Below are 20334 nucleotides of genomic sequence, written 5' to 3'. Positions count from 1 at the left end.
TGTAGCCGGCAGGTGATTTTGGCATGTCCGGCAGGTGTTTCTGGCGAGCTGTTCAGGTGGTTCCGGTGTTCTTGGCAGGTGATTCTGGCGTGTCCGGCAGGTGGTTCCGGTCTGTCCGGTAATGGGTTCCGTCATGTGCCGCACGTGGTTCTGGCACGTCTGAGAGGTGGTTCCCGCATGCCCGGCAGGTGCTCCAGGAGAGTCCTACAAGTGGTTCTGGCCTAGCCCGCAGGTGATTTTGGCGTGTCCGGCAGGTGGTTCCGGCATGCTCGGCAGGTGGTTCAGGCATGTCTGGTAGGTGGTTCCGGTCTGTCCGCGAGGTGGTTCCGGCGTGTCAGGCACGTGGTTCCGGCATGTGTGACAGGTGGTTCTGGCATGTCCGGCAGGTGATTCTGGATTGTCCACCAAGTGGCTCTGGTGTAACCAGCAGGTGATTCCGGAGTGTACGGCAAGTGGTTCTGGCATAGCTGGCTGGTGATTTTGGGGTGTCCAGCAGGTGGCTCCAGCGAGTCGAGCAAGTTGTTCCGGTGTGCTCAGCAGGTGGTTCAGGCAGGTCCGGCAGGTGTTTCTGGTCTGTCCAGTACGTGGTGCCGGCATGTCCGGCACGTGCTTCCAGTATGTTTGAGAGGTGGCTCCTACCTTCCCGGCGGGAGATTCCGGAGCGTCCGCCATGTGATTCTGGCCTACGTGGCAGGGGATTTTGGCGTCTCTGGCTGGTGGTTCCGGCGAGTCGAACAGGAGGTTCCGGCGTGCTCGGCAGGTGCATCCGGTGTCTCTGGCACGTCATTCTGGCACGTTCGAGAGGTGGTTCCGGCATGCCTGTGACAGGTGATTCCGGAGTGTCCGACAAGGGGTTCTGGCACGTCTGAGAGGTGGTTCCGGCATACCCTGCAGGTGATTCTGGCTTGTCTGCCGAGTGGTGCTGGCGTAGCCATCAGGTGATTTTGGCGTGTCCAGCAGGTGGCTCCAGCGAGTAGAGCAGGTTGTTCCAGCGTACTCAGCAGGTGGTTCAGGCGGGTCTGGCAGGTGGTTCCGGTCTCTCTAGTAGGTGGTTCCGGCGTGTCCGGCACGTGCTTCTGGCACGTCTGAGAGCTGGTTCCGGCATGCCCGGCGGGTGATTCCATAGAGTCCGCCACGTGGTTCTGGCCTAGCTGACAGGTGATTTTGGCGTCCCCGGCAGGTGGTTACAGCGAGTTGAGCAGGAGGTTCCGGCATGCTCGGCAGTTGCATCCGGTGTCTCTGGCACGTGGTTCTGGCACGTCTGACATTTGGTTGCATCATGTCTGGCAGGTGATTCCGGAGTGTCCGGCAAGAGGTTCTGGTGTAGCCGGCAGGTGATTTTGGCATGTCCGGCAGGTGTTTCTGGCGAGCTGTTCAGGTGGTTCCGGTGTTCTTGGCAGGTGATTCTGGCGTGTCCGGCAGGTGGTTCCGGTCTGTCCGGTAATGGGTTCCGTCATGTGCCGCACGTGGTTCTGGCACGTCTGAGAGGTGGTTCCCGCATGCCCGGCAGGTGCTCCAGGAGAGTCCTACAAGTGGTTCTGGCCTAGCCCGCAGGTGATTTTGGCGTGTCCGGCAGGTGGTTCCGGCATGCTCGGCAGGTGGTTCAGGCATGTCTGGTAGGTGGTTCCGGTCTGTCCGCGAGGTGGTTCCGGCGTGTCAGGCACGTGGTTCCGGCATGTGTGACAGGTGGTTCTGGCATGTCCGGCAGGTGATTCTGGATTGTCCACCAAGTGGCTCTGGTGTAAGCAGCAGGTGATTCCGGAGTGTACGGCAAGTGGTTCTGGCATAGCTGGCTGGTGATTTTGGGGTGTCCAGCAGGTGGCTCCAGCGAGTCGAGCAAGTTGTTCCGGTGTGCTCAGCAGGTGGTTCAGGCAGGTCCGGCAGGTGTTTCTGGTCTGTCCAGTACGTGGTGCCGGCATGTCCGGCACGTGCTTCCAGTATGTTTGAGAGGTGGTTCCTACCTTCCCGGCGGGAGATTCCGGAGCGTCCGCCATGTGATTCTGGCCTACCTGGCAGGGGATTTTGGCGTCTCTGGCTGGTGGTTCCGGCGAGTCGAACAGGAGGTTCCGGCGTGCTCGGCAGGTGCATCCGGTGTCTCTGGCACGTCATTCTGGCACGTTCGAGAGGTGGTTCCGGCATGCCTGTGACAGGTGATTCCGGAGTGTCCGACAAGGGGTTCTGGCACGTCTGAGAGGTGGTTCCGGCATACCCTGCAGGTGATTCTGGCTTGTCTGCCGAGTGGTGCTGGCGTAGCCATCAGGTGATTTTGGCGTGTCCAGCAGGTGGCTCCAGCGAGTAGAGCAGGTTGTTCCAGCGTACTCAGCAGGTGGTTCAGGCGGGTCTGGCAGGTGGTTCCGGTCTCTCTAGTAGGTGGTTCCGGCGTGTCCGGCACGTGCTTCTGGCACGTCTGAGAGCTGGTTCCGGCATGCCCGGCGGGTGATTCCATAGAGTCCGCCACGTGGTTCTGGCCTAGCTGACAGGTGATTTTGGCGTTCCCGGCAGGTGGTTACAGCGAGTTGAGCAGGAGGTTCCGGCATGCTCGGCAGTTGCATCCGGTGTCTCTGGCACGTGGTTCTGGCACGTCTGACATTTGGTTGCATCATGTCTGGCAGGTGATTCCGGAGTGTCCGGCAAGAGGTTCTGGTGTAGCCGGCAGGTGATTTTGGCATGTCCGGCAGGTGTTTCTGGCGAGCTGTTCAGGTGGTTCCGGTGTTCTTGGCAGGTGATTCTGGCGTGTCCGGCAGGTGGTTCCGGTCTGTCCGGTAATGGGTTCCGTCATGTGCCGCACGTGGTTCTGGCACGTCTGAGAGGTGGTTCCCGCATGCCCGGCAGGTGCTCCAGGAGAGTCCTACAAGTGGTTCTGGCCTAGCCCGCAGGTGATTTTGGCGTGTCCGGCAGGTGGTTCCGGCATGCTCGGCAGGTGGTTCAGGCATGTCTGGTAGGTGGTTCCGGTCTGTCCGCGAGGTGGTTCCGGCGTGTCAGGCACGTGGTTCCGGCATGTGTGACAGGTGGTTCTGGCATGTCCGGCAGGTGATTCTGGATTGTCCACCAAGTGGCTCTGGTGTAACCAGCAGGTGATTCCGGAGTGTACGGCAAGTGGTTCTGGCATAGCTGGCTGGTGATTTTGGGGTGTCCAGCAGGTGGCTCCAGCGAGTCGAGCAAGTTGTTCCGGTGTGCTCAGCAGGTGGTTCAGGCAGGTCCGGCAGGTGTTTCTGGTCTGTCCAGTACGTGGTGCCGGCATGTCCGGCACGTGCTTCCAGTATGTTTGAGAGGTGGCTCCTACCTTCCCGGCGGGAGATTCCGGAGCGTCCGCCATGTGATTCTGGCCTACGTGGCAGGGGATTTTGGCGTCTCTGGCTGGTGGTTCCGGCGAGTCGAACAGGAGGTTCCGGCGTGCTCGGCAGGTGCATCCGGTGTCTCTGGCACGTCATTCTGGCACGTTCGAGAGGTGGTTCCGGCATGCCTGTGACAGGTGATTCCGGAGTGTCCGACAAGGGGTTCTGGCACGTCTGAGAGGTGGTTCCGGCATACCCTGCAGGTGATTCTGGCTTGTCTGCCGAGTGGTGCTGGCGTAGCCATCAGGTGATTTTGGCGTGTCCAGCAGGTGGCTCCAGCGAGTAGAGCAGGTTGTTCCAGCGTACTCAGCAGGTGGTTCAGGCGGGTCTGGCAGGTGGTTCCGGTCTCTCTAGTAGGTGGTTCCGGCGTGTCCGGCACGTGCTTCTGGCACGTCTGAGAGCTGGTTCCGGCATGCCCGGCGGGTGATTCCATAGAGTCCGCCACGTGGTTCTGGCCTAGCTGACAGGTGATTTTGGCGTCCCCGGCAGGTGGTTACAGCGAGTTGAGCAGGAGGTTCCGGCATGCTCGGCAGTTGCATCCGGTGTCTCTGGCACGTGGTTCTGGCACGTCTGACATTTGGTTGCATCATGTCTGGCAGGTGATTCCGGAGTGTCCGGCAAGAGGTTCTGGTGTAGCCGGCAGGTGATTTTGGCATGTCCGGCAGGTGTTTCTGGCGAGCTGTTCAGGTGGTTCCGGTGTTCTTGGCAGGTGATTCTGGCGTGTCCGGCAGGTGGTTCCGGTCTGTCCGGTAATGGGTTCCGTCATGTGCCGCACGTGGTTCTGGCACGTCTGAGAGGTGGTTCCCGCATGCCCGGCAGGTGCTCCAGGAGAGTCCTACAAGTGGTTCTGGCCTAGCCCGCAGGTGATTTTGGCGTGTCCGGCAGGTGGTTCCGGCATGCTCGGCAGGTGGTTCAGGCATGTCTGGTAGGTGGTTCCGGTCTGTCCGCGAGGTGGTTCCGGCGTGTCAGGCACGTGGTTCCGGCATGTGTGACAGGTGGTTCTGGCATGTCCGGCAGGTGATTCTGGATTGTCCACCAAGTGGCTCTGGTGTAAGCAGCAGGTGATTCCGGAGTGTACGGCAAGTGGTTCTGGCATAGCTGGCTGGTGATTTTGGGGTGTCCAGCAGGTGGCTCCAGCGAGTCGAGCAAGTTGTTCCGGTGTGCTCAGCAGGTGGTTCAGGCAGGTCCGGCAGGTGTTTCTGGTCTGTCCAGTACGTGGTGCCGGCATGTCCGGCACGTGCTTCCAGTATGTTTGAGAGGTGGTTCCTACCTTCCCGGCGGGAGATTCCGGAGCGTCCGCCATGTGATTCTGGCCTACCTGGCAGGGGATTTTGGCGTCTCTGGCTGGTGGTTCCGGCGAGTCGAACAGGAGGTTCCGGCGTGCTCGGCAGGTGCATCCGGTGTCTCTGGCACGTCATTCTGGCACGTTCGAGAGGTGGTTCCGGCATGCCTGTGACAGGTGATTCCGGAGTGTCCGACAAGGGGTTCTGGCACGTCTGAGAGGTGGTTCCGGCATACCCTGCAGGTGATTCTGGCTTGTCTGCCGAGTGGTGCTGGCGTAGCCATCAGGTGATTTTGGCGTGTCCAGCAGGTGGCTCCAGCGAGTAGAGCAGGTTGTTCCAGCGTACTCAGCAGGTGGTTCAGGCGGGTCTGGCAGGTGGTTCCGGTCTCTCTAGTAGGTGGTTCCGGCGTGTCCGGCACGTGCTTCTGGCACGTCTGAGAGCTGGTTCCGGCATGCCCGGCGGGTGATTCCATAGAGTCCGCCACGTGGTTCTGGCCTAGCTGACAGGTGATTTTGGCGTCCCCGGCAGGTGGTTACAGCGAGTTGAGCAGGAGGTTCCGGCATGCTCGGCAGTTGCATCCGGTGTCTCTGGCACGTGGTTCTGGCACGTCTGACATTTGGTTGCATCATGTCTGGCAGGTGATTCCGGAGTGTCCGGCAAGAGGTTCTGGTGTAGCCGGCAGGTGATTTTGGCATGTCCGGCAGGTGTTTCTGGCGAGCTGTTCAGGTGGTTCCGGTGTTCTTGGCAGGTGATTCTGGCGTGTCCGGCAGGTGGTTCCGGTCTGTCCGGTAATGGGTTCCGTCATGTGCCGCACGTGGTTCTGGCACGTCTGAGAGGTGGTTCCCGCATGCCCGGCAGGTGCTCCAGGAGAGTCCTACAAGTGGTTCTGGCCTAGCCCGCAGGTGATTTTGGCGTGTCCGGCAGGTGGTTCCGGCATGCTCGGCAGGTGGTTCAGGCATGTCTGGTAGGTGGTTCCGGTCTGTCCGCGAGGTGGTTCCGGCGTGTCAGGCACGTGGTTCCGGCATGTGTGACAGGTGGTTCTGGCATGTCCGGCAGGTGATTCTGGATTGTCCACCAAGTGGCTCTGGTGTAACCAGCAGGTGATTCCGGAGTGTACGGCAAGTGGTTCTGGCATAGCTGGCTGGTGATTTTGGGGTGTCCAGCAGGTGGCTCCAGCGAGTCGAGCAAGTTGTTCCGGTGTGCTCAGCAGGTGGTTCAGGCAGGTCCGGCAGGTGTTTCTGGTCTGTCCAGTACGTGGTGCCGGCATGTCCGGCACGTGCTTCCAGTATGTTTGAGAGGTGGCTCCTACCTTCCCGGCGGGAGATTCCGGAGCGTCCGCCATGTGATTCTGGCCTACGTGGCAGGGGATTTTGGCGTCTCTGGCTGGTGGTTCCGGCGAGTCGAACAGGAGGTTCCGGCGTGCTCGGCAGGTGCATCCGGTGTCTCTGGCACGTCATTCTGGCACGTTCGAGAGGTGGTTCCGGCATGCCTGTGACAGGTGATTCCGGAGTGTCCGACAAGGGGTTCTGGCACGTCTGAGAGGTGGTTCCGGCATACCCTGCAGGTGATTCTGGCTTGTCTGCCGAGTGGTGCTGGCGTAGCCATCAGGTGATTTTGGCGTGTCCAGCAGGTGGCTCCAGCGAGTAGAGCAGGTTGTTCCAGCGTACTCAGCAGGTGGTTCAGGCGGGTCTGGCAGGTGGTTCCGGTCTCTCTAGTAGGTGGTTCCGGCGTGTCCGGCACGTGCTTCTGGCACGTCTGAGAGCTGGTTCCGGCATGCCCGGCGGGTGATTCCATAGAGTCCGCCACGTGGTTCTGGCCTAGCTGACAGGTGATTTTGGCGTCCCCGGCAGGTGGTTACAGCGAGTTGAGCAGGAGGTTCCGGCATGCTCGGCAGTTGCATCCGGTGTCTCTGGCACGTGGTTCTGGCACGTCTGACATTTGGTTGCATCATGTCTGGCAGGTGATTCCGGAGTGTCCGGCAAGAGGTTCTGGTGTAGCCGGCAGGTGATTTTGGCATGTCCGGCAGGTGTTTCTGGCGAGCTGTTCAGGTGGTTCCGGTGTTCTTGGCAGGTGATTCTGGCGTGTCCGGCAGGTGGTTCCGGTCTGTCCGGTAATGGGTTCCGTCATGTGCCGCACGTGGTTCTGGCACGTCTGAGAGGTGGTTCCCGCATGCCCGGCAGGTGCTCCAGGAGAGTCCTACAAGTGGTTCTGGCCTAGCCCGCAGGTGATTTTGGCGTGTCCGGCAGGTGGTTCCGGCATGCTCGGCAGGTGGTTCAGGCATGTCTGGTAGGTGGTTCCGGTCTGTCCGCGAGGTGGTTCCGGCGTGTCAGGCACGTGGTTCCGGCATGTGTGACAGGTGGTTCTGGCATGTCCGGCAGGTGATTCTGGATTGTCCACCAAGTGGCTCTGGTGTAAGCAGCAGGTGATTCCGGAGTGTACGGCAAGTGGTTCTGGCATAGCTGGCTGGTGATTTTGGGGTGTCCAGCAGGTGGCTCCAGCGAGTCGAGCAAGTTGTTCCGGTGTGCTCAGCAGGTGGTTCAGGCAGGTCCGGCAGGTGTTTCTGGTCTGTCCAGTACGTGGTGCCGGCATGTCCGGCACGTGCTTCCAGTATGTTTGAGAGGTGGCTCCTACCTTCCCGGCGGGAGATTCCGGAGCGTCCGCCATGTGATTCTGGCCTACCTGGCAGGGGATTTTGGCGTCTCTGGCTGGTGGTTCCGGCGAGTCGAACAGGAGGTTCCGGCGTGCTCGGCAGGTGCATCCGGTGTCTCTGGCACGTCATTCTGGCACGTTCGAGAGGTGGTTCCGGCATGCCTGTGACAGGTGATTCCGGAGTGTCCGACAAGGGGTTCTGGCACGTCTGAGAGGTGGTTCCGGCATACCCTGCAGGTGATTCTGGCTTGTCTGCCGAGTGGTGCTGGCGTAGCCATCAGGTGATTTTGGCGTGTCCAGCAGGTGGCTCCAGCGAGTAGAGCAGGTTGTTCCAGCGTACTCAGCAGGTGGTTCAGGCGGGTCTGGCAGGTGGTTCCGGTCTCTCTAGTAGGTGGTTCCGGCGTGTCCGGCACGTGCTTCTGGCACGTCTGAGAGCTGGTTCCGGCATGCCCGGCGGGTGATTCCATAGAGTCCGCCACGTGGTTCTGGCCTAGCTGACAGGTGATTTTGGCGTCCCCGGCAGGTGGTTACAGCGAGTTGAGCAGGAGGTTCCGGCATGCTCGGCAGTTGCATCCGGTGTCTCTGGCACGTGGTTCTGGCACGTCTGACATTTGGTTGCATCATGTCTGGCAGGTGATTCCGGAGTGTCCGGCAAGAGGTTCTGGTGTAGCCGGCAGGTGATTTTGGCATGTCCGGCAGGTGTTTCTGGCGAGCTGTTCAGGTGGTTCCGGTGTTCTTGGCAGGTGATTCTGGCGTGTCCGGCAGGTGGTTCCGGTCTGTCCGGTAATGGGTTCCGTCATGTGCCGCACGTGGTTCTGGCACGTCTGAGAGGTGGTTCCCGCATGCCCGGCAGGTGCTCCAGGAGAGTCCTACAAGTGGTTCTGGCCTAGCCCGCAGGTGATTTTGGCGTGTCCGGCAGGTGGTTCCGGCATGCTCGGCAGGTGGTTCAGGCATGTCTGGTAGGTGGTTCCGGTCTGTCCGCGAGGTGGTTCCGGCGTGTCAGGCACGTGGTTCCGGCATGTGTGACAGGTGGTTCTGGCATGTCCGGCAGGTGATTCTGGATTGTCCACCAAGTGGCTCTGGTGTAACCAGCAGGTGATTCCGGAGTGTACGGCAAGTGGTTCTGGCATAGCTGGCTGGTGATTTTGGGGTGTCCAGCAGGTGGCTCCAGCGAGTCGAGCAAGTTGTTCCGGTGTGCTCAGCAGGTGGTTCAGGCAGGTCCGGCAGGTGTTTCTGGTCTGTCCAGTACGTGGTGCCGGCATGTCCGGCACGTGCTTCCAGTATGTTTGAGAGGTGGCTCCTACCTTCCCGGCGGGAGATTCCGGAGCGTCCGCCATGTGATTCTGGCCTACGTGGCAGGGGATTTTGGCGTCTCTGGCTGGTGGTTCCGGCGAGTCGAACAGGAGGTTCCGGCGTGCTCGGCAGGTGCATCCGGTGTCTCTGGCACGTCATTCTGGCACGTTCGAGAGGTGGTTCCGGCATGCCTGTGACAGGTGATTCCGGAGTGTCCGACAAGGGGTTCTGGCACGTCTGAGAGGTGGTTCCGGCATACCCTGCAGGTGATTCTGGCTTGTCTGCCGAGTGGTGCTGGCGTAGCCATCAGGTGATTTTGGCGTGTCCAGCAGGTGGCTCCAGCGAGTAGAGCAGGTTGTTCCAGCGTACTCAGCAGGTGGTTCAGGCGGGTCTGGCAGGTGGTTCCGGTCTCTCTAGTAGGTGGTTCCGGCGTGTCCGGCACGTGCTTCTGGCACGTCTGAGAGCTGGTTCCGGCATGCCCGGCGGGTGATTCCATAGAGTCCGCCACGTGGTTCTGGCCTAGCTGACAGGTGATTTTGGCGTCCCCGGCAGGTGGTTACAGCGAGTTGAGCAGGAGGTTCCGGCATGCTCGGCAGTTGCATCCGGTGTCTCTGGCACGTGGTTCTGGCACGTCTGACATTTGGTTGCATCATGTCTGGCAGGTGATTCCGGAGTGTCCGGCAAGAGGTTCTGGTGTAGCCGGCAGGTGATTTTGGCATGTCCGGCAGGTGTTTCTGGCGAGCTGTTCAGGTGGTTCCGGTGTTCTTGGCAGGTGATTCTGGCGTGTCCGGCAGGTGGTTCCGGTCTGTCCGGTAATGGGTTCCGTCATGTGCCGCACGTGGTTCTGGCACGTCTGAGAGGTGGTTCCCGCATGCCCGGCAGGTGCTCCAGGAGAGTCCTACAAGTGGTTCTGGCCTAGCCCGCAGGTGATTTTGGCGTGTCCGGCAGGTGGTTCCGGCATGCTCGGCAGGTGGTTCAGGCATGTCTGGTAGGTGGTTCCGGTCTGTCCGCGAGGTGGTTCCGGCGTGTCAGGCACGTGGTTCCGGCATGTGTGACAGGTGGTTCTGGCATGTCCGGCAGGTGATTCTGGATTGTCCACCAAGTGGCTCTGGTGTAAGCAGCAGGTGATTCCGGAGTGTACGGCAAGTGGTTCTGGCATAGCTGGCTGGTGATTTTGGGGTGTCCAGCAGGTGGCTCCAGCGAGTCGAGCAAGTTGTTCCGGTGTGCTCAGCAGGTGGTTCAGGCAGGTCCGGCAGGTGTTTCTGGTCTGTCCAGTACGTGGTGCCGGCATGTCCGGCACGTGCTTCCAGTATGTTTGAGAGGTGGCTCCTACCTTCCCGGCGGGAGATTCCGGAGCGTCCGCCATGTGATTCTGGCCTACGTGGCAGGGGATTTTGGCGTCTCTGGCTGGTGGTTCCGGCGAGTCGAACAGGAGGTTCCGGCGTGCTCGGCAGGTGCATCCGGTGTCTCTGGCACGTCATTCTGGCACGTTCGAGAGGTGGTTCCGGCATGCCTGTGACAGGTGATTCCGGAGTGTCCGACAAGGGGTTCTGGCACGTCTGAGAGGTGGTTCCGGCATACCCTGCAGGTGATTCTGGCTTGTCTGCCGAGTGGTGCTGGCGTAGCCATCAGGTGATTTTGGCGTGTCCAGCAGGTGGCTCCAGCGAGTAGAGCAGGTTGTTCCAGCGTACTCAGCAGGTGGTTCAGGCGGGTCTGGCAGGTGGTTCCGGTCTCTCTAGTAGGTGGTTCCGGCGTGTCCGGCACGTGCTTCTGGCACGTCTGAGAGCTGGTTCCGGCATGCCCGGCGGGTGATTCCATAGAGTCCGCCACGTGGTTCTGGCCTAGCTGACAGGTGATTTTGGCGTCCCCGGCAGGTGGTTACAGCGAGTTGAGCAGGAGGTTCCGGCATGCTCGGCAGTTGCATCCGGTGTCTCTGGCACGTGGTTCTGGCACGTCTGACATTTGGTTGCATCATGTCTGGCAGGTGATTCCGGAGTGTCCGGCAAGAGGTTCTGGTGTAGCCGGCAGGTGATTTTGGCATGTCCGGCAGGTGTTTCTGGCGAGCTGTTCAGGTGGTTCCGGTGTTCTTGGCAGGTGATTCTGGCGTGTCCGGCAGGTGGTTCCGGTCTGTCCGGTAATGGGTTCCGTCATGTGCCGCACGTGGTTCTGGCACGTCTGAGAGGTGGTTCCCGCATGCCCGGCAGGTGCTCCAGGAGAGTCCTACAAGTGGTTCTGGCCTAGCCCGCAGGTGATTTTGGCGTGTCCGGCAGGTGGTTCCGGCATGCTCGGCAGGTGGTTCAGGCATGTCTGGTAGGTGGTTCCGGTCTGTCCGCGAGGTGGTTCCGGCGTGTCAGGCACGTGGTTCCGGCATGTGTGACAGGTGGTTCTGGCATGTCCGGCAGGTGATTCTGGATTGTCCACCAAGTGGCTCTGGTGTAAGCAGCAGGTGATTCCGGAGTGTACGGCAAGTGGTTCTGGCATAGCTGGCTGGTGATTTTGGGGTGTCCAGCAGGTGGCTCCAGCGAGTCGAGCAAGTTGTTCCGGTGTGCTCAGCAGGTGGTTCAGGCAGGTCCGGCAGGTGTTTCTGGTCTGTCCAGTACGTGGTGCCGGCATGTCCGGCACGTGCTTCCAGTATGTTTGAGAGGTGGTTCCTACCTTCCCGGCGGGAGATTCCGGAGCGTCCGCCATGTGATTCTGGCCTACCTGGCAGGGGATTTTGGCGTCTCTGGCTGGTGGTTCCGGCGAGTCGAACAGGAGGTTCCGGCGTGCTCGGCAGGTGCATCCGGTGTCTCTGGCACGTCATTCTGGCACGTTCGAGAGGTGGTTCCGGCATGCCTGTGACAGGTGATTCCGGAGTGTCCGACAAGGGGTTCTGGCACGTCTGAGAGGTGGTTCCGGCATACCCTGCAGGTGATTCTGGCTTGTCTGCCGAGTGGTGCTGGCGTAGCCATCAGGTGATTTTGGCGTGTCCAGCAGGTGGCTCCAGCGAGTAGAGCAGGTTGTTCCAGCGTACTCAGCAGGTGGTTCAGGCGGGTCTGGCAGGTGGTTCCGGTCTCTCTAGTAGGTGGTTCCGGCGTGTCCGGCACGTGCTTCTGGCACGTCTGAGAGCTGGTTCCGGCATGCCCGGCGGGTGATTCCATAGAGTCCGCCACGTGGTTCTGGCCTAGCTGACAGGTGATTTTGGCGTCCCCGGCAGGTGGTTACAGCGAGTTGAGCAGGAGGTTCCGGCATGCTCGGCAGTTGCATCCGGTGTCTCTGGCACGTGGTTCTGGCACGTCTGACATTTGGTTGCATCATGTCTGGCAGGTGATTCCGGAGTGTCCGGCAAGAGGTTCTGGTGTAGCCGGCAGGTGATTTTGGCATGTCCGGCAGGTGTTTCTGGCGAGCTGTTCAGGTGGTTCCGGTGTTCTTGGCAGGTGATTCTGGCGTGTCCGGCAGGTGGTTCCGGTCTGTCCGGTAATGGGTTCCGTCATGTGCCGCACGTGGTTCTGGCACGTCTGAGAGGTGGTTCCCGCATGCCCGGCAGGTGCTCCAGGAGAGTCCTACAAGTGGTTCTGGCCTAGCCCGCAGGTGATTTTGGCGTGTCCGGCAGGTGGTTCCGGCATGCTCGGCAGGTGGTTCAGGCATGTCTGGTAGGTGGTTCCGGTCTGTCCGCGAGGTGGTTCCGGCGTGTCAGGCACGTGGTTCCGGCATGTGTGACAGGTGGTTCTGGCATGTCCGGCAGGTGATTCTGGATTGTCCACCAAGTGGCTCTGGTGTAAGCAGCAGGTGATTCCGGAGTGTACGGCAAGTGGTTCTGGCATAGCTGGCTGGTGATTTTGGGGTGTCCAGCAGGTGGCTCCAGCGAGTCGAGCAAGTTGTTCCGGTGTGCTCAGCAGGTGGTTCAGGCAGGTCCGGCAGGTGTTTCTGGTCTGTCCAGTACGTGGTGCCGGCATGTCCGGCACGTGCTTCCAGTATGTTTGAGAGGTGGTTCCTACCTTCCCGGCGGGAGATTCCGGAGCGTCCGCCATGTGATTCTGGCCTACCTGGCAGGGGATTTTGGCGTCTCTGGCTGGTGGTTCCGGCGAGTCGAACAGGAGGTTCCGGCGTGCTCGGCAGGTGCATCCGGTGTCTCTGGCACGTCATTCTGGCACGTTCGAGAGGTGGTTCCGGCATGCCTGTGACAGGTGATTCCGGAGTGTCCGACAAGGGGTTCTGGCACGTCTGAGAGGTGGTTCCGGCATACCCTGCAGGTGATTCTGGCTTGTCTGCCGAGTGGTGCTGGCGTAGCCATCAGGTGACTTTGGCGTGTCCAGCAGGTGGCTCCAGCGAGTAGAGCAGGTTGTTCCAGCGTACTCAGCAGGTGGTTCAGGCGGGTCTGGCAGGTGGTTCCGGTCTCTCTAGTAGGTGGTTCCGGCGTGTCCGGCACGTGCTTCTGGCACGTCTGAGAGCTGGTTCCGGCATGCCCGGCGGGTGATTCCATAGAGTCCGCCACGTGGTTCTGGCCTAGCTGACAGGTGATTTTGGCGTCCCCGGCAGGTGGTTACAGCGAGTTGAGCAGGAGGTTCCGGCATGCTCGGCAGTTGCATCCGGTGTCTCTGGCACGTGGTTCTGGCACGTCTGACATTTGGTTGCATCATGTCTGGCAGGTGATTCCGGAGTGTCCGGCAAGAGGTTCTGGTGTAGCCGGCAGGTGATTTTGGCATGTCCGGCAGGTGTTTCTGGCGAGCTGTTCAGGTGGTTCCGGTGTTCTTGGCAGGTGATTCTGGCGTGTCCGGCAGGTGGTTCCGGTCTGTCCGGTAATGGGTTCCGTCATGTGCCGCACGTGGTTCTGGCACGTCTGAGAGGTGGTTCCCGCATGCCCGGCAGGTGCTCCAGGAGAGTCCTACAAGTGGTTCTGGCCTAGCCCGCAGGTGATTTTGGCGTGTCCGGCAGGTGGTTCCGGCATGCTCGGCAGGTGGTTCAGGCATGTCTGGTAGGTGGTTCCGGTCTGTCCGCGAGGTGGTTCCGGCGTGTCAGGCACGTGGTTCCGGCATGTGTGACAGGTGGTTCTGGCATGTCCGGCAGGTGATTCTGGATTGTCCACCAAGTGGCTCTGGTGTAAGCAGCAGGTGATTCCGGAGTGTACGGCAAGTGGTTCTGGCATAGCTGGCTGGTGATTTTGGGGTGTCCAGCAGGTGGCTCCAGCGAGTCGAGCAAGTTGTTCCGGTGTGCTCAGCAGGTGGTACAGGCAGGTCCGGCAGGTGTTTCTGGTCTGTCCAGTACGTGGTGCCGGCATGTCCGGCACGTGCTTCCAGTATGTTTGAGAGGTGGCTCCTACCTTCCCGGCGGGAGATTCCGGAGCGTCCGCCATGTGATTCTGGCCTACCTGGCAGGGGATTTTGGCGTCTCTGGCTGGTGGTTCCGGCGAGTCGAACAGGAGGTTCCGGCGTGCTCGGCAGGTGCATCCGGTGTCTCTGGCACGTCATTCTGGCACGTTCGAGAGGTGGTTCCGGCATGCCTGTGACAGGTGATTCCGGAGTGTCCGACAAGGGGTTCTGGCACGTCTGAGAGGTGGTTCCGGCATACCCTGCAGGTGATTCTGGCTTGTCTGCCGAGTGGTGCTGGCGTAGCCATCAGGTGACTTTGGCGTGTCCAGCAGGTGGCTCCAGCGAGTAGAGCAGGTTGTTCCAGCGTACTCAGCAGGTGGTTCAGGCGGGTCTGGCAGGTGGTTCCGGTCTCTCTAGTAGGTGGTTCCGGCGTGTCCGGCACGTGCTTCTGGCACGTCTGAGAGCTGGTTCCGGCATGCCCGGCGGGTGATTCCATAGAGTCCGCCACGTGGTTCTGGCCTAGCTGACAGGTGATTTTGGCGTCCCCGGCAGGTGGTTACAGCGAGTTGAGCAGGAGGTTCCGGCATGCTCGGCAGTTGCATCCGGTGTCTCTGGCACGTGGTTCTGGCACGTCTGACATTTGGTTGCATCATGTCTGGCAGGTGATTCCGGAGTGTCCGGCAAGAGGTTCTGGTGTAGCCGGCAGGTGATTTTGGCATGTCCGGCAGGTGTTTCTGGCGAGCTGTTCAGGTGGTTCCGGTGTTCTTGGCAGGTGATTCTGGCGTGTCCGGCAGGTGGTTCCGGTCTGTCCGGTAATGGGTTCCGTCATGTGCCGCACGTGGTTCTGGCACGTCTGAGAGGTGGTTCCCGCATGCCCGGCAGGTGCTCCAGGAGAGTCCTACAAGTGGTTCTGGCCTAGCCCGCAGGTGATTTTGGCGTGTCCGGCAGGTGGTTCCGGCATGCTCGGCAGGTGGTTCAGGCATGTCTGGTAGGTGGTTCCGGTCTGTCCGCGAGGTGGTTCCGGCGTGTCAGGCACGTGGTTCCGGCATGTGTGACAGGTGGTTCTGGCATGTCCGGCAGGTGATTCTGGATTGTCCACCAAGTGGCTCTGGTGTAACCAGCAGGTGATTCCGGAGTGTACGGCAAGTGGTTCTGGCATAGCTGGCTGGTGATTTTGGGGTGTCCAGCAGGTGGCTCCAGCGAGTCGAGCAAGTTGTTCCGGTGTGCTCAGCAGGTGGTTCAGGCAGGTCCGGCAGGTGTTTCTGGTCTGTCCAGTACGTGGTGCCGGCATGTCCGGCACGTGCTTCCAGTATGTTTGAGAGGTGGCTCCTACCTTCCCGGCGGGAGATTCCGGAGCGTCCGCCATGTGATTCTGGCCTACGTGGCAGGGGATTTTGGCGTCTCTGGCTGGTGGTTCCGGCGAGTCGAACAGGAGGTTCCGGCGTGCTCGGCAGGTGCATCCGGTGTCTCTGGCACGTCATTCTGGCACGTTCGAGAGGTGGTTCCGGCATGCCTGTGACAGGTGATTCCGGAGTGTCCGACAAGGGGTTCTGGCACGTCTGAGAGGTGGTTCCGGCATACCCTGCAGGTGATTCTGGCTTGTCTGCCGAGTGGTGCTGGCGTAGCCATCAGGTGACTTTGGCGTGTCCAGCAGGTGGCTCCAGCGAGTAGAGCAGGTTGTTCCAGCGTACTCAGCAGGTGGTTCAGGCGGGTCTGGCAGGTGGTTCCGGTCTCTCTAGTAGGTGGTTCCGGCGTGTCCGGCACGTGCTTCTGGCACGTCTGAGAGCTGGTTCCGGCATGCCCGGCGGGTGATTCCATAGAGTCCGCCACGTGGTTCTGGCCTAGCTGACAGGTGATTTTGGCGTCCCCGGCAGGTGGTTACAGCGAGTTGAGCAGGAGGTTCCGGCATGCTCGGCAGTTGCATCCGGTGTCTCTGGCACGTGGTTCTGGCACGTCTGACATTTGGTTGCATCATGTCTGGCAGGTGATTCCGGAGTGTCCGGCAAGAGGTTCTGGTGTAGCCGGCAGGTGATTTTGGCATGTCCGGCAGGTGTTTCTGGCGAGCTGTTCAGGTGGTTCCGGTGTTCTTGGCAGGTGATTCTGGCGTGTCCGGCAGGTGGTTCCGGTCTGTCCGGTAATGGGTTCCGTCATGTGCCGCACGTGGTTCTGGCACGTCTGAGAGGTGGTTCCCGCATGCCCGGCAGGTGCTCCAGGAGAGTCCTACAAGTGGTTCTGGCCTAGCCCGCAGGTGATTTTGGCGTGTCCGGCAGGTGGTTCCGGCATGCTCGGCAGGTGGTTCAGGCATGTCTGGTAGGTGGTTCCGGTCTGTCCGCGAGGTGGTTCCGGCGTGTCAGGCACGTGGTTCCGGCATGTGTGACAGGTGGTTCTGGCATGTCCGGCAGGTGATTCTGGATTGTCCACCAAGTGGCTCTGGTGTAACCAGCAGGTGATTCCGGAGTGTACGGCAAGTGGTTCTGGCATAGCTGGCTGGTGATTTTGGGGTGTCCAGCAGGTGGCTCCAGCGAGTCGAGCAAGTTGTTCCGGTGTGCTCAGCAGGTGGTTCAGGCAGGTCCGGCAGGTGTTTCTGGTCTGTCCAGTACGTGGTGCCGGCATGTCCGGCACGTGCTTCCAGTATGTTTGAGAGGTGGCTCCTACCTTCCCGGCGGGAGATTCCGGAGCGTCCGCCATGTGATTCTGGCCTACCTGGCAGGGGATTTTGGCGTCTCTGGCTGGTGGTTCCGGCGAGTCGAACAGGAGGTTCCGGCGTGCTCGGCAGGTGCATCCGGTGTCTCTGGCACGTCATTCTGGCACGTTCGAGAGGTGGTTCCGGCATGCCTGTGACAGGTGATTCCGGAGTGTCCGACAAGGGGTTCTGGCACGTCTGAGAGGTGGTTCCGGCATACCCTGCAGGTGATTCTGGCTTGTCTGCCGAGTGGTGCTGGCGTAGCCATCAGGTGACTTTGGCGTGTCCAGCAGGTGGCTCCAGCGAGTAGAGCAGGTTGTTCCAGCGTACTCAGCAGGTGGTTCAGGCGGGTCTGGCAGGTGGTTCCGGTCTCTCTAGTAGGTGGTTCCGGCGTGTCCGGCACGTGCTTCTGGCACGTCTGAGAGCTGGTTCCGGCATGCCCGGCGGGTGATTCCATAGAGTCCGCCACGTGGTTCTGGCCTAGCTGACAGGTGATTTTGGCGTCCCCGGCAGGTGGTTACAGCGAGTTGAGCAGGAGGTTCCGGCATGCTCGGCAGTTGCATCCGGTGTCTCTGGCACGTGGTTCTGGCACGTCTGACATTTGGTTGCATCATGTCTGGCAGGTGATTCCGGAGTGTCCGGCAAGAGGTTCTGGTGTAGCCGGCAGGTGATTTTGGCATGTCCGGCAGGTGTTTCTGGCGAGCTGTTCAGGTGGTTCCGGTGTTCTTGGCAGGTGATTCTGGCGTGTCCGGCAGGTGGTTCCGGTCTGTCCGGTAATGGGTTCCGTCATGTGCCGCACGTGGTTCTGGCACGTCTGAGAGGTGGTTCCCGCATGCCCGGCAGGTGCTCCAGGAGAGTCCTACAAGTGGTTCTGGCCTAGCCCGCAGGTGATTTTGGCGTGTCCGGCAGGTGGTTCCGGCATGCTCGGCAGGTGGTTCAGGCATGTCTGGTAGGTGGTTCCGGTCTGTCCGCGAGGTGGTTCCGGCGTGTCAGGCACGTGGTTCCGGCATGTGTGACAGGTGGTTCTGGCATGTCCGGCAGGTGATTCTGGATTGTCCACCAAGTGGCTCTGGTGTAACCAGCAGGTGATTCCGGAGTGTACGGCAAGTGGTTCTGGCATAGCTGGCTGGTGATTTTGGGGTGTCCAGCAGGTGGCTCCAGCGAGTCGAGCAAGTTGTTCCGGTGTGCTCAGCAGGTGGTTCAGGCAGGTCCGGCAGGTGTTTCTGGTCTGTCCAGTACGTGGTGCCGGCATGTCCGGCACGTGCTTCCAGTATGTTTGAGAGGTGGCTCCTACCTTCCCGGCGGGAGATTCCGGAGCGTCCGCCATGTGATTCTGGCCTACCTGGCAGGGGATTTTGGCGTCTCTGGCTGGTGGTTCCGGCGAGTCGAACAGGAGGTTCCGGCGTGCTCGGCAGGTGCATCCGGTGTCTCTGGCACGTCATTCTGGCACGTTCGAGAGGTGGTTCCGGCATGCCTGTGACAGGTGATTCCGGAGTGTCCGACAAGGGGTTCTGGCACGTCTGAGAGGTGGTTCCGGCATACCCTGCAGGTGATTCTGGCTTGTCTGCCGAGTGGTGCTGGCGTAGCCATCAGGTGACTTTGGCGTGTCCAGCAGGTGGCTCCAGCGAGTAGAGCAGGTTGTTCCAGCGTACTCAGCAGGTGGTTCAGGCGGGTCTGGCAGGTGGTTCCGGTCTCTCTAGTAGGTGGTTCCGGCGTGTCCGGCACGTGCTTCTGGCACGTCTGAGAGCTGGTTCCGGCATGCCCGGCGGGTGATTCCATAGAGTCCGCCACGTGGTTCTGGCCTAGCTGACAGGTGATTTTGGCGTCCCCGGCAGGTGGTTACAGCGAGTTGAGCAGGAGGTTCCGGCATGCTCGGCAGTTGCATCCGGTGTCTCTGGCACGTGGTTCTGGCACGTCTGACATTTGGTTGCATCATGTCTGGCAGGTGATTCCGGAGTGTCCGGCAAGAGGTTCTGGTGTAGCCGGCAGGTGATTTTGGCATGTCCGGCAGGTGTTTCTGGCGAGCTGTTCAGGTGGTTCCGGTGTTCTTGGCAGGTGATTCTGGCGTGTCCGGCAGGTGGTTCCGGTCTGTCCGGTAATGGGTTCCGTCATGTGCCGCACGTGGTTCTGGCACGTCTGAGAGGTGGTTCCCGCATGCCCGGCAGGTGCTCCAGGAGAGTCCTACAAGTGGTTCTGGCCTAGCCCGCAGGTGATTTTGGCGTGTCCGGCAGGTGGTTCCGGCATGCTCGGCAGGTGGTTCAGGCATGTCTGGTAGGTGGTTCCGGTCTGTCCGCGAGGTGGTTCCGGCGTGTCAGGCACGTGGTTCCGGCATGTGTGACAGGTGGTTCTGGCATGTCCGGCAGGTGATTCTGGATTGTCCACCAAGTGGCTCTGGTGTAACCAGCAGGTGATTCCGGAGTGTACGGCAAGTGGTTCTGGCATAGCTGGCTGGTGATTTTGGGGTGTCCAGCAGGTGGCTCCAGCGAGTCGAGCAAGTTGTTCCGGTGTGCTCAGCAGGTGGTTCAGGCAGGTCCGGCAGGTGTTTCTGGTCTGTCCAGTACGTGGTGCCGGCATGTCCGGCACGTGCTTCCAGTATGTTTGAGAGGTGGTTCCTACCTTCCCGGCGGGAGATTCCGGAGCGTCCGCCATGTGATTCTGGCCTACGTGGCAGGGGATTTTGGCGTCTCTGGCTGGTGGTTCCGGCGAGTCGAACAGGAGGTTCCGGCGTGCTCGGCAGGTGCATCCGGTGTCTCTGGCACGTCATTCTGGCACGTTCGAGAGGTGGTTCCGGCATGCCTGTGACAGGTGATTCCGGAGTGTCCGACAAGGGGTTCTGGCACGTCTGAGAGGTGGTTCCGGCATACCCTGCAGGTGATTCTGGCTTGTCTGCCGAGTGGTGCTGGCGTAGCCATCAGGTGACTTTGGCGTGTCCAGCAGGTGGCTCCAGCGAGTAGAGCAGGTTGTTCCAGCGTACTCAGCAGGTGGTTCAGGCGGGTCTGGCAGGTGGTTCCGGTCTCTCTAGTAGGTGGTTCCGGCGTGTCCGGCACGTGCTTCTGGCACGTCTGAGAGCTGGTTCCGGCATGCCCGGCGGGTGATTCCATAGAGTCCGCCACGTGGTTCTGGCCTAGCTGACAGGTGATTTTGGCGTCCCCGGCAGGTGGTTACAGCGAGTTGAGCAGGAGGTTCCGGCATGCTCGGCAGTTGCATCCGGTGTCTCTGGCACGTGGTTCTGGCACGTCTGACATTTGGTTGCATCATGTCTGGCAGGTGATTCCGGAGTGTCCGGCAAGAGGTTCTGGTGTAGCCGGCAGGTGATTTTGGCATGTCCGGCAGGTGTTTCTGGCGAGCTGTTCAGGTGGTTCCGGTGTTCTTGGCAGGTGATTCTGGCGTGTCCGGCAGGTGGTTCCGGTCTGTCCGGTAATGGGTTCCGTCATGTGCCGCACGTGGTTCTGGCACGTCTGAGAGGTGGTTCCCGCATGCCCGGCAGGTGCTCCAGGAGAGTCCTACAAGTGGTTCTGGCCTAGCCCGCAGGTGATTTTGGCGTGTCCGGCAGGTGGTTCCGGCATGCTCGGCAGGTGGTTCAGGCATGTCTGGTAGGTGGTTCCGGTCTGTCCGCGAGGTGGTTCCGGCGTGTCAGGCACGTGGTTCCGGCATGTGTGACAGGTGGTTCTGGCATGTCCGGCAGGTGATTCTGGATTGTCCACCAAGTGGCTCTGGTGTAACCAGCAGGTGATTCCGGAGTGTACGGCAAGTGGTTCTGGCATAGCTGGCTGGTGATTTTGGGGTGTCCAGCAGGTGGCTCC

This window comes from Equus asinus, chromosome 24 (assembly GCF_041296235.1).
Source record: "Equus asinus isolate D_3611 breed Donkey chromosome 24, EquAss-T2T_v2, whole genome shotgun sequence".
Taxonomy (NCBI): Eukaryota; Metazoa; Chordata; class Mammalia; order Perissodactyla; family Equidae; genus Equus; species Equus asinus.
This window is presented reverse-complemented; position numbering follows the sequence as displayed.